Genomic DNA, 12,468 nt, shown 5'->3' with positions numbered 1-12,468 from the left:
ATAACCCTTTGACTCCTACAAGTATGTTTATAACTAATGTTGTGAATATTAATCCAAGCTAAATTCTTCTATATTCCTTTGTCTTTAATGCTAAAATGAATGAAATTCATATTGCAGATTAGGTTTATACTACAAGGACAAAACAATGCATAAAATGATGGTAGTCAGAGAGGACTGTGTGTTAAGAAAGCTACCCAAATTGTTCCCATTTGAACCAACTCCAGGAGCTTTTTATACTTTGATTTGTTCCCCTCCTGTAAAACATAGCATTCCATCCTAGAGAAGTTCAGAAATCAATAGGAACCTTCAGTTTCGTTTGCCCATATATGCTAACTAACCAAGTAATCAACCCCTAGAAGTGATTGGCAGATTAGTCTACACATTTTCATACCTCTGTAAAGTCCCTCTGGACCTTTCTCTGTAAATAGAAGTATGACAACATAAAGATAGCGCATAACTTCCGATAGGCACTTTATTCATTTATAACACCTAAATATTTTACATTGTACCACTAATGTCTATTTCCTATACAGACTACAAAAAGACTAAAGAAAATCCAATTCTGGGCCCAGAGCTGGGACCATCCCACAGCCCTCAGACACAAAACCTGCCCATAGAAAGCTAGTTTGCCAGGAGCACTCTCCCTCCTAAGCCCACAACCCAAAGGAGAGACCCCACTATCATCCCACTGACTGTCCAAGGAGAAACCCTTCAGGAGTACACAGGGCTTGGGAGCCTCAGGACGGCCTAGGACAGGACCCTTCCAGTCTTCATCTGCACCCAGATCTGGGGCTGTTCCACAGCTCTCTGACCCAAAACCTGTCCGCAGAGAGCTGGTCTGCCAGGAGTGTTCTCACTCCAAAGATCACAGGCTCGCAGGCCCACAGGAGGAACAAGCTCCAGTAAGAGACAGCAAGACCAACTAACATCAGAGATAACCAGGTGGCGAGAGGCAAGCTCAAGAACCTAAGCAACAGAAACCAAGACTTCTTGGCATCATCAGAAATCCCACATACACATGATAACTGAACAACACTCTACTCAATGACAACTTGGTCAAGGAAAAAATAAAGAAAGAAATTAAAGACTTTTTAGAATTTAATGAAAAAGAAGACACAGCATACCCAAATTTATGGGACACAATGAAAGCTGTGCTATGAGGAAAACTCATACACTGAGAGCCTCCAAAAAAAAAATTTGGAGAGAGCATACACTAACAGCTTGACAGCACACATGAAAGCTCTAGAACAAAAAGAAGAAAATTCACCCAAGAGGAGTAGAAGGCAGGAAATAATCAAACTCAGAGCTGAAATCAACCAAGTAGAAACAAAAAGGACTATACAAAGAATCAACAAAACCAGGAGCTGGTGCTTTGAGAAAATCAACAAGATAGATAAACCCTTAGCCAGACTAACCAGAGGACACAGAGAGAGTGTCCAAATTAATAAAATCAGAAATGAAAAGGGAGACACAACAACAGAAAATGTGGACATTTAAAACACATCAGATCCTACTACAAAAGCTTATACTCATCAAAACTGGAAAATCTGGAGGTAACGAACAATTTTCTAGACAGATACCAGGTACAAAATTTAAATCAAGATCAAATATACCATCTAAATAGTCCCATAACTCCTAAAGAAATAGAAGCAGCTACTAAAAGTACCATAAAAGCCCAGGAACAAATAGCTGGGTTTAGTGCAGAATTCTATCAGACCCTCATAGAAGGTCTCATACCAATACTGTATAAATTATTCCATAAAATAGAAACAGAAGGAACATCACCCAATTCCTTCTAAGAAGCCAAAATTATGCTAATACCTAAACCACACAAAGACCCAACAAAGAAAGAGAACTTCAGACCAATTTGCCTTGTGAATATCAATGCAAAAATACTAAATAAAATTCTCCAAAACTGGGGTTGGGGATTTAGCTCAGTGGTAGAGCACTTGCCTAGCAAGCGCAAGGCCCTAGGTTCGGTCTCCAGCTCCGAAAAAAAAAATTCTCCAAAACTGAGTCCAAGAACACTTTAAATCGATCACTTACAATGATCAAGTAGGGTTCATCCTAGAGATGCAAGGATGGTTCAATATATGGAAATTCATCAAGGTAATCCACTATATAAACAAACTCAAGGGAAAAAAATCACATGATTTCATTAGATGCTAAGACATTAGAATGCATTTGACAAAATTCAATACCCCTTCATGATAAAAGTCTTGGAAAGATCAGGAATTCAAGGCCAATACCTAAACATAGTAAAAACAATATACAGCAAAGCAGTAACCAGCAGCAAACTAAATGGAGGGAAACTTGAAGCAATCCCACTAAAACCAGGGACTAGACAAGGCTACCCACTCTCTCCCACCTGTTCAATATAGTACTCGAAGTCCTAGCCAGAGCAATCAGACAATAAAAAGAGGTCAAAGGGATACAAATTGTAAAGGAAGAAGTCAAAATATGACTATTTGCAGATGATATGATAGTATACTTATATGACCCCAAAAGTTCCACCACAGAACTCCTAAAGTTGATAAACAACTACAGCAAAGTGGTTGGATATAAAATTAACTCAAACAAATCAGTAGCCTTCCACTACTCAAAGGATAAACAGGCTGAGAAAGAAATTAGAGAAATGACACACTTCATAATAGCCACAAATAATATAAAACACCTTGGTGTAACGCTAACCTAGAGAAAGATCTGTATGATAAGAACTTCAAGTCTCTGAAGAAAGAAATCAAAGATCTCAGAAGATGGAAAGATCTCCCATGCTCATGGATTGGCAGGATTAATATAGTAAAAATAGCCATCTTGCCAAAAGCAAACTATAGATTCAATGTAATCCTCATCAAAATTCCAACTCAATTCTTAATAAAACCTGAAAGACCAATTTGGAAATTCATTTAGAAAATCAAAAAATCCAAGACAGCAAAAACTATCCTCAACAATAAATGAACTTCTGGGGGAATCACTATCCCTGACCTCAAGCTGTATTACAGAGCAATAGTGATAAAAACTGTACGGTATTGGTACAGAGACAGACAGATAGACCAATGGAATAGAATTGAAGACCCAGAAATGAACGCACACAATCGACCCATTCTTATCGCCCTGTACAAAGCTTAAGTCCAAGTGGATCAAGGACCTGTACATCAAACCAGATACACTCAAACTAACAGAAGAAAAAGTGGGGAAGAATCTTGAACACATAGGTACATGGGAAATTTTCCTAAACAGAACGCCAGTGGCTTATGCTCTAAGATCAACAATCGACAAATGGTACCTCATAAACTGCAAAGCTTCTGGAAGGCAAAGCACACCGTCATTAGGACGAAACGGCAACCAACAGATTGGGAAAAGATCTTTAACAATCTTACACTGAAGAGAGGGCTAATATCCAAAATATACAAAGAACTTAAGAGTTGGATTCCAGAGAATCAAATAATCGTAATAAAATGGGGTACAGAGCTAAACAAAGAATTCTCAGCTGAGGAATATCGAATGGCTGAGAAGCACCTAAAGAAATGCTCGACATCCTTAGTCATCAGGGAAATGCAGATCAAAACAACCCTGAGATTTCACCTCACACCAATGGGAATGGCTAAGATCAAAAATCCAAGTGACAGCAGATGATGGTGAGGATGTGGAGAAAGAGGAACACTCCTCCATTGTTGTTGGGGTTGCAGACTGGTACAACCATTCTGGAAATCAGTCTGGAGGTTCCTCAGAAAACTGGACATTGAAGTACCTGAGGACCCAGCTATACCTCTCTTGGGCATAAACTCAAAAGATGCCCCAACATATAAAAAAGACACATGCTCCACTATGCTCATAGCAGCTTCTCTGAAGGAAGAAATACTGAGACAAAGTTGGGAGCAGAGACTAAAGGAAAGGCCTTCCAGAGACTGGCCCATGTGGGGATCAAGCCCATATACAGACTCCAAACCCAGACAATATTGCTGATGCCAAGAAGTGCAAGCTGACAGGAGCCTGATATAGCTGTCTCCTGAGAGGATCAAATAATCAAATAATCCTAATATTAGAGCACGACAAGTACAGAGGTGGAAGCTTGAAGCCAACCATTGAGCTGATAACAGAGTCCCCAGTGGAGGAGTTAGAGAAAGGACTGAAAACGCTGAAGGGGTTTGCAACCCCATATCAACCAACCCCAGCTCCTAGGTACTAAACCACCATCCACGGACAGACCTATGGCTCCAGCCTCCAAATGCATATGTAGCAGAAGATGGTCTTGTTGTCCACCAATGGGAGGGGAAGCCCTTGGTCCTGCCAAGGCTCAATCGTAGGGGAATGTCAGAAGAGGGACATGGGAAGGGGTAGGTTGCTGGGGAGGAGGGACACCCTCATAGAAGAAGGAGGAGGGGAAATGGGATAGGGGGTTTATGGAGAGAGAACCCAGAAGGGGGATAACATTTGAAATGCAAATAAAAAATCCAATTAAAAAAAGAAAATCCAATTCTGGACTTCTAGGTGGTGGTTTACTTTGGTGTTTCCTTATAGTCTAAGAAATACTCTGTTTCATTAAGAAGTTATCACTGAAAGGGTTCTAATTGTATAAAATTAGTACCCTATGGTTAGAGTACTATCCAAAGGGTAGAGCCTGAGACTCAAAATTGGAAGCCCTAAGCAGAACATTTCTTCTAGAGATTTCCCTTGACTTAAAGCATTCCTTAGGCAAGCCAGCCATCCTTTCTTTTCTCACTTCTCTTGCAAGCCCTACTCCCCTAGTTTGCAATCATCAGTTCCAAAATAACAGGCCTTGACCAAAGGCCTTGGTGATTCTAGAATGAAATGAACCACAAAATATGGCTGCTCTCTGCCATGCTGTTTTTTATAGAGAAGGCCTCCTGCAGCTTTTTATCCTTTAACATCCAAAAAAGTCTCCTTTCATAAACACAGCTGGAATTTTGCCCATTTTAAATGATGCACACAAAGAACCCTTCTTAAAAACTCTGGAATCACTTTCCTGAGGTCTAAGCAGGTTATTAGGCAATAGCTTCTTAGTTACTAGACTCAAATATATTTCCATTATTTATTTTATTCTAATGCCTACACCCACCTTATAAAACCATTTCTCTGACTTCAGAGCTCACTTTTGGAGATTAACACATGCTAGTTCTTACGGTAGTGTGGTCCCGAACGAGCACATGTTTCTTTTCTTTCATTGTTGTTTCCAAATATGTCTTTGATTTTTCCCAAATGTTTTTTGTCTATTAGATGTAGAATGAGAGGGGTGTGTTGTTACCTTGACCCTATTTCATGATTTAATATGGTTCTCAAACTTGCCTACTTATCAAAATCACTTAGGAGACTTAAAAAAAAAACAATGTCTGTCATTTCTACAAGTTTTACTTTAATTGGTCTAGGGTACAGCCTGAACTTAAAAGATAAAAAATCAACTGAAGCAAGCAGTCTTAAGTATGGACACTAATTAGCTGTATGGCCTTGAGCAAAAGAAATAATCATTTCTCCAACTGGTATTCCACAATAACTTTGCTATGTGGAAGACAGTGTTAGAGACTTTATCTCCCAGCCTCCACCGTATGTGAATTAGGTTCAACCATTGAATCATTCTTTCAGAAACGAAGCCTTGAGAGCCCAGCACCCTTTGAGCAGTGTGCTGTATGCAAGGGATACAACAACGAAACAGACAAAATTCCTGCCCTCCTGAATCTTGCCGTTTTGTTGCAAGTTGCAAGTAATCAAAAAAGTAAACAGCAGTGGCAGAAAGTGTCGAAGAACACTGATGGCACGGAGGGGCAGCCAGTGTAGAAGCAATGGTGCAGCTGGTAAAGAAGGACAAAACCAGTTCTAGAGATAAAGTGATAGTATCACTAGGACTTAATGATAAATGTGATAGGTATATGGTCAGTCTCTTGGATTTAATACGATTGGTGGTCTGTCTGATAGGACAAAGAATGTGGGGAAAGAATTTCAGCCCCCAAAAGACTGAAACCTATTAAGATATCTAGAACAGAAGAAATGAAATCGCTCATTGAACACGGAGCCAGCTCTCGGGGGTCTCTGTGTGGTCTCGTCATCAGCACAGCTGGGCCTACACGCAAGCAACCATGTCTAAGGAACCTGCAGTTGGCATTGATCTTGGCACCACCTACTCCTGTGTGGGTGTCTTCCAGCATGGAAAGGTGGAAATAATTGCCAATGACCAGGGTAACCACACCACGCCGAGCTATGTTGCTTTCACTGACACAGAACGATTAATTGGGGATGCGGCCAAGAATCAGGTTGCAATGAACCCCACCAACACAGTTTTTGATGCCAAACGTCTGATCGGACGTAGGTTCGATGATGCTGTTTGTTCAATCTGACATGAAGCACTGGCCCTTCATGGTGGTGAACGATGCAGGCAGGCCCAAGGTCCAAGTCGAATACAAAGGGGAGACAAAAAGTTTCTATCCTGAGGAAGTGTCTTCAATGGTTCTGACAAAAATGAAGGAAATTGCAGAAGCTTACCTTGGAAAGACTGTTACCAATGCCGTGGTCACCGTGCCAGCTTACTTCAATGACTCTCAGCGACAGGCAACAAAAGATGCTGGAACTATTGCTGGCCTCAACGTACTTCGAATTATCAATGAGCCAACTGCTGCTGCTATTGCCTATGGCTTAGAGAAGAAGGTCGGGGCTGAAAGGAATGTGCTCATTTTTGACTTGGGAGGTGGCACTTTTGATGTGTCAATCCTCACTATCGAGGATGGAATTTTTGAAGTCAAATCAACAGCTGGAGACACCCACTTGGGCGGAGAAGACTTTGACAACCGAATGGTCAACCATTTCATTGCTGAGTTTAAGCGAAAGCACAAGAAGGACATCAGTGAGAACAAGAGAGCTGTCAGATGTCTCCGCACTGCCTGTGAGCGGGCCAAGCGCACCCTCTCCTCCAGCACGCAGACCAGTATTGAGATTGATTCTCTCTATGAGGGAATTGACTTCTACACCTCCATTACCCGTGCTCGATTTGAGGAGTTGAATGCTGACCTGTTCCGTGGCACACTGGACCCTGTAGAGAAGGCCCTTCGAGATGCCAAACTAGACAAGTCACAGATCCATGATATTGTCCTGGTGGGTGGTTCTACCAGAATCCCCAAGATCCAGAAACTTCTGCAAGACTTCTTCAATGCAAAAGAGCTGAATAAGAGCATTAACCCCGATGAAGCTGTTGCCTATGGTGCAGCTGTCCAGGCAGCCATTCTATCTGGAGACAAGTCTGAGAATGTTCAGGATTTGCTACTCTTGGATGTCACTCCTCTTTCCCTTGGGATTGAAACTGCTGGTGGAGTCATGACTGTCCTCATCAAGCGCAATACCACCATTCCCACCAAGCAGACCCAGACTTTCACCACCTACTCTGACAACCAGCCAGGTGTACTCATCCAGGTGTATGAAGGTGAAAGGGCCATGACCAAGGACAACAACCTGCTTGGGAAGTTTGAGCTCACAGGCATACCTCCAGCACCCCGTGGGGTTCCTCAGATTGAGGTTACTTTTGACATTGATGCCAATGGAATCCTCAATGTTTCTGCTATAGATAAGAGCACAGGAAAGGAGAACAAGATCACCATCACCAATGACAAGGGCCGCTTGAGTAAGGAGGATATTGAGCGCATGGTCCAAGAAGCTGAGAAGTACAAAGCTGAGGATGAGAAGCAGAGAGATAAGGTTTCCTCTAAGAACTCGCTGGAGTCTTATGCTTTCAACATGAAAGCAACTGTTGAGGATGAGAAACTTCAAGGCAAGATCAATGATGAAGACAAACAGAAGATTCTTGACAAGTGCAATGAAATCATCAGCTGGCTGGATAAGAACCAGACTGTGGAGAAGGAAGAATTTGAGCATCAGCAGAAAGAACTGGAGAAGGTCTGCAACCCTATCATCACCAAGCTGTACCAGAGTGCTGGTGGCATGCCTGGAGGAATGCCTGGTGGCTTCCCTGGTGGAGGAGCTCCTCCATCTGGTGGTGCTTCTTCAGGCCCCACCATTGAAGAGGTCGATTAAGTCAAAGTAGAGGGTATAGCATTGTTCCACAGGGACCCAAAACAAGTAACATGGAATAATAAAACTATTTAAATTGGCACAAAAAAAGAAATTAAATCACCACTCCCACAGTCAAAAGTTAGGTAGATAAAGAACCCCAGCTAAGCAATCCAAAACCACCTATAAGAGCCATTTCTATACCTAACCAGGACTTTGTATAGGCCACTAAAGAGCCTATCCCTATAGACCCTAGGCTGAGCAACCTGAAGGGAAGATATGAGATATCATATATATAATATATGTTCCCCCAGTATGGCTGGGCACTCTGAAGATAGGCATTTTCCCCTTTCTAGAATGTAGGTCTTTAGAGAAAGTGGACAGAATAGCACCCAGAAGATATATAGAGGTCCTCTAGTCTCCGAATACACTTCATTCTGCTGGGGAAAGAGAGGCACTTCTTCCTGGACTGAGAATAACCCATAAGTGGGTGGTACTCCCAAAGCAGGGGGAATGGGGTAAAGAAAACTGACTAAGGCAGGATTTCCAAAGAGAGACGTGAAGTTGAAGAAGATGGGGAACCAGGACATAACTAAGAATGCTCCAGAGCAGCTAAATTCAAATTCTCAAGTGTTCCAGTAGTTTGACATCTTTCCTTTCAATATGTGGGGTGTTTTTTTTTCTTTTGATGTACCTTAAGCCTTCAAGATTGTATGCATATGTTATGGGTGAAAGTAACAATTGTGATACTCAATCACTGCCCCAAGTCACTGCTGAATCTCCCGGAGATCCTGGAGGAGAGTGCAGTGATTTACTGATGAGAAGGCCCTCCAGGAGGTCCAGACCTCTACACACAATGAAGGCCATGGTTCTTTGTGTGAAGTAGGAAGTAACACATGAGTCAGGAGTGGAGTCATGCTGGTGACAACCTTGGAATGAATTGGGATTTGATATGTCCTTTTCTCCACTGTTGTGGAGTGGCAATTATTAAGAATGAGATGGAAACTTCCATTTGGTTTACTAAGGCAAAACACTAGGCACAATGCCTGGCTCAGAGTTGGCACTTGAGAATTGACAGCCATTATAACGATTATAATTATGATCATTGTGACTATTGAGATTCTGCTGCTGCTGAGATGACTGTAGCCTTAGATGATCTGGAGATGATTTACAAAGAAGTCATGCAGGCTTAGGAATTACACACAGAACATGGATGCCTTGGGCCACAGTTACTAGGCTAACTCCAATTAGTCATTCTTTCTCTCAACTATATGCGACTCAGCTGACATTCATGGACATCACATTTAGACCATAAGTCTGAAGACTTCTGGGAGTACTTACGTGGTTCATTGCTGCCACTGTGATCCCTTTGGTTTTATTTTCCAAAGGGTAAGCAGGAACTCTGGAAGATCCAATGTGCATCATCTTAGAGGTCTGATGCGGGCAGAAGATGTGTAGAAGGTAAAAAGACCACGCAAAACTAGGTAGAGCCAGTGGGTGGGAGTAACTTAAAGAGGATTGGGCTAGTTAGGGTCTGAGCAAGAGATTGATGACACGTTTACATAAGGATGATTGAAGAGTCTTTTTTTTTAATCAAGACTAATTACTCTCAGGGCCCAGGAGATGGGTAATGGGGCTTGCTGCCAAGTCTAATGCCCTGAGTTCAATCACAAGAACATTCATGGTGGAAGGAAAAGACAGACTCCTTCAAAGTCGTTCTCTGATCTACACACATAAATAAATAAATAAATAAATAAATAAATAAATAAATAAATAAATGTTTAAAATGATTGCACAGTAGCTGGCAAATGGAGACAATGCAGGACAGGACAAAGGCAGGAGAAAGCTATTACCACCCCATATCCAAAGGAAATAAAATACTGTCAGGGTACAGAGATAGGAAGAAAGGCTTCCTGGAAAGAGTCCATGACTTTGAAATGAAGGACAGAATCAGCCAGGAAAAGAAGTTGAGCATGGTAAATGTCTAGACTTAGGTGTCCTCCCAGCCGTCACTTCCCACCTTCTATGTCCTCATATGATTGAAGCTTAAATGGAAGCTTCTGGATAAGTAGTCCTGGTGTTATACCCCACAAAGATGAAGCTTCTAGGTCACAAGATAAGGTTAAAAAAGGTAGAGACAGACAAACAAGACAGCTATGAAACAGTCTGATAGGGACAAGCTAAAGACTGATATTAGGTTTTTTGTCAAGATAGACTCAACAACCACAGGATAGGTGTGGTGTTGTTTCAGAAATGGCTGACTTTATTATTCCAACTCTCTTTGCCCTTGGGGCAAAAGGCAAGCTTGATTTAGGAGAATGAGTAGGGGGAGTGAAACCTATTAAAGAATGAGTTTTCTTCCAGGTTGTCACAAGGACCACAGGAAATGAGGAATCTTATTGTAAAGGGGGTACAAAGGGGTGCCAGGCATAGGAGTGGAAAAAACTAAAAACACTTATAAAGAAAATGGAGTATTTGACAGTAAAATAATAGGATAAGTCAGAAAGTGACTATGGAAAGTGTCAGCAGGGTCCTTAATAAAGGGTTTTAATCCTAAACCTCCAGGGGTGATGGGAGATAATGGGGTCCAGTTGAGGTACCATATTTTTCCTACTTTAAGGTTCTACCTTATTTTTTTTTTCACCTATCATCCTCCTGGAATTGCTATAGATGTTTCTCTAACATAGTCAGTCTCTCTCTCTCTCTCTGTCTCTCTCTGTCTCTCTCTCTCTGTCTCTCTCTCTCTCTGTCTCTCTCTCTCTCTCTCTCTCTCTCTGTGTGTGTGTGTGTGTGTGTGTGTATGTGTGTGTGTGGTGTGTGTTTCCCTGTCAGGACATAATCAGTATTCAATGAAATACTTCTATTTTGGGGACATTACCATCTCTAAAACAAGGCGCAGACAAGCAGAGGGAGGAAGTGAGGGACTGCATTTAATCTTCTCTAATATTGCACTGTGAGGGAAACTAGCGAATAAAAACATAGTCATTTAGAAAATGGTTGATGAGTCACTGATTGGCACAGGGTAGAGAAAAAGAGCAGTCATTATTCCTCTGGAGTATGCCTGATCTTTAAAAATAGACTCATCACTCTACTGGATGGGGGCTTCTGGGGTTTCGAGAGTGGGGATGTGGGCAGAGGTTAAGAGCCAGGACAGAAACTGCCCATGGCAAGGACCTTCCACCTCCTTGATGCATCCTAGCCCTTGAAATCCCTCAGGCTTTGAGAGGCAGAAGGACAGCTTAATGTATTTCATTCTTCCTGTACCTTTTTTCTTGAAACCTTAATAATACTTTTAGGGGGAGTTTCATTTTCAAGGGGATCCAGCCAAATAGAAAAAAAAATGGCATTCGTTGTGACCATAATTTTGCCAAAGGCCCAACACTCTATTGCACACAGAATTTCTTTCTAGGTCCTGGATTACCTGGGTCTCTGTGCTTTTGAACTCTTTGTTTTTTTATTAACTGTTCTGTAATGACAATTGGAGGTAGAGAGGAACATGGTGGAGGTGAACCAGAAGAGAAATTAAAGTCTTGGTTGCCTACAGAAGCTTGAAAACTTTTCTTTTTTTCTGCATTGTCACAGGTAGGCAAAAACAAGATTAAATTTTTAAAAAAAAATCTATACTAAGGATATTGTCCTTTTCTTGATCTTGAACTTCATTGTACAGATCCAGGAAATGGGTGTGAGAGTAAAGTACACAACCCTAGATTCCTCTGCAGTTGGAAGGATGGCGAGCCAGCAATGCCAAGGAAGAAGGGATATAGAATTGAAATGAAGCAAAGGCAAACCTGGCTAGTCCAAAAGCCTAGGAACTTTTAGAGAGGAATGACTGTTAAGTTGTGATCAAATAGAGTTTTAAGGAGAAAAATTGAAAGGAAGATGAATGGACAATATGAATGGCATGCCATCTTTACATTTTATAGAAACTACAGGAAAAATCTAAACAGCTTTTCAATGATTTTAGATGATTGAGATGGTGGGGTTTTTTCTCCTGAATGTACACTGAGCGGAGGTAGACAAGAGGGTAGCCTAGATTTATGGAGATCACTGACACAGACACATCATAGAGCACATCCCATTAGTGCATACGCCCTTCTCTGCACCCTCAGGCACATAAATAACCCTTAGGTTATCTTTGGAGTTATCTTTGGGTTCATCACTTGCTTAGTCAGCTGCCCTTGCTCATACTGAGCTAAACTTACTCTGCTCCAAGTAGAGACAAAAATGAGAAGTCCGATGGTAGACTAACTTCGAAAAGTGAGATCTGCAAGACCAGAACTAATCATTCCCTGGAATTCTATTCTCAGAGAACACAGGGTCAGGCAAGAGCAGAATGTTCTACCTTTGAGCTCTTCTGTGCTTTTGAAGGTAAAAATCAGGCACAGTAGCTTGCAGACCATTGAAATATGTTTCCATTTTAATTAAGAACCTTTAAGTATAGTTACTTGAGACAGAATT

At 41.6% G+C, this 12,468-nt stretch overlaps 1 pseudogene across 1 annotated transcript; it reads left to right on the top strand.

Annotated features, from left to right (window-relative positions):
* Positions 1 to 6,039: 6,039 nt before the first annotated feature.
* Hspa8-ps23 (heat shock protein family A (Hsp70) member 8, pseudogene 23) lies at positions 6,040 to 8,061 on the top strand (annotated as a pseudogene). The gene has a single exon (XR_015646532.1). The product of XR_015646532.1 is annotated as a heat shock protein family A (Hsp70) member 8, pseudogene 23 (transcript).
* Positions 8,062 to 12,468: the final 4,407 nt, after the last annotated feature.

This window comes from Rattus norvegicus, chromosome X, assembly GCF_021556685.1.
Source record: "Rattus norvegicus strain SHRSP/BbbUtx chromosome X, alternate assembly SHRSP_T2T, whole genome shotgun sequence".
NCBI lineage: Eukaryota > Metazoa > Chordata > Mammalia > Rodentia > Muridae > Rattus > Rattus norvegicus.
This window is presented reverse-complemented; position numbering and strand designations above follow the sequence as displayed.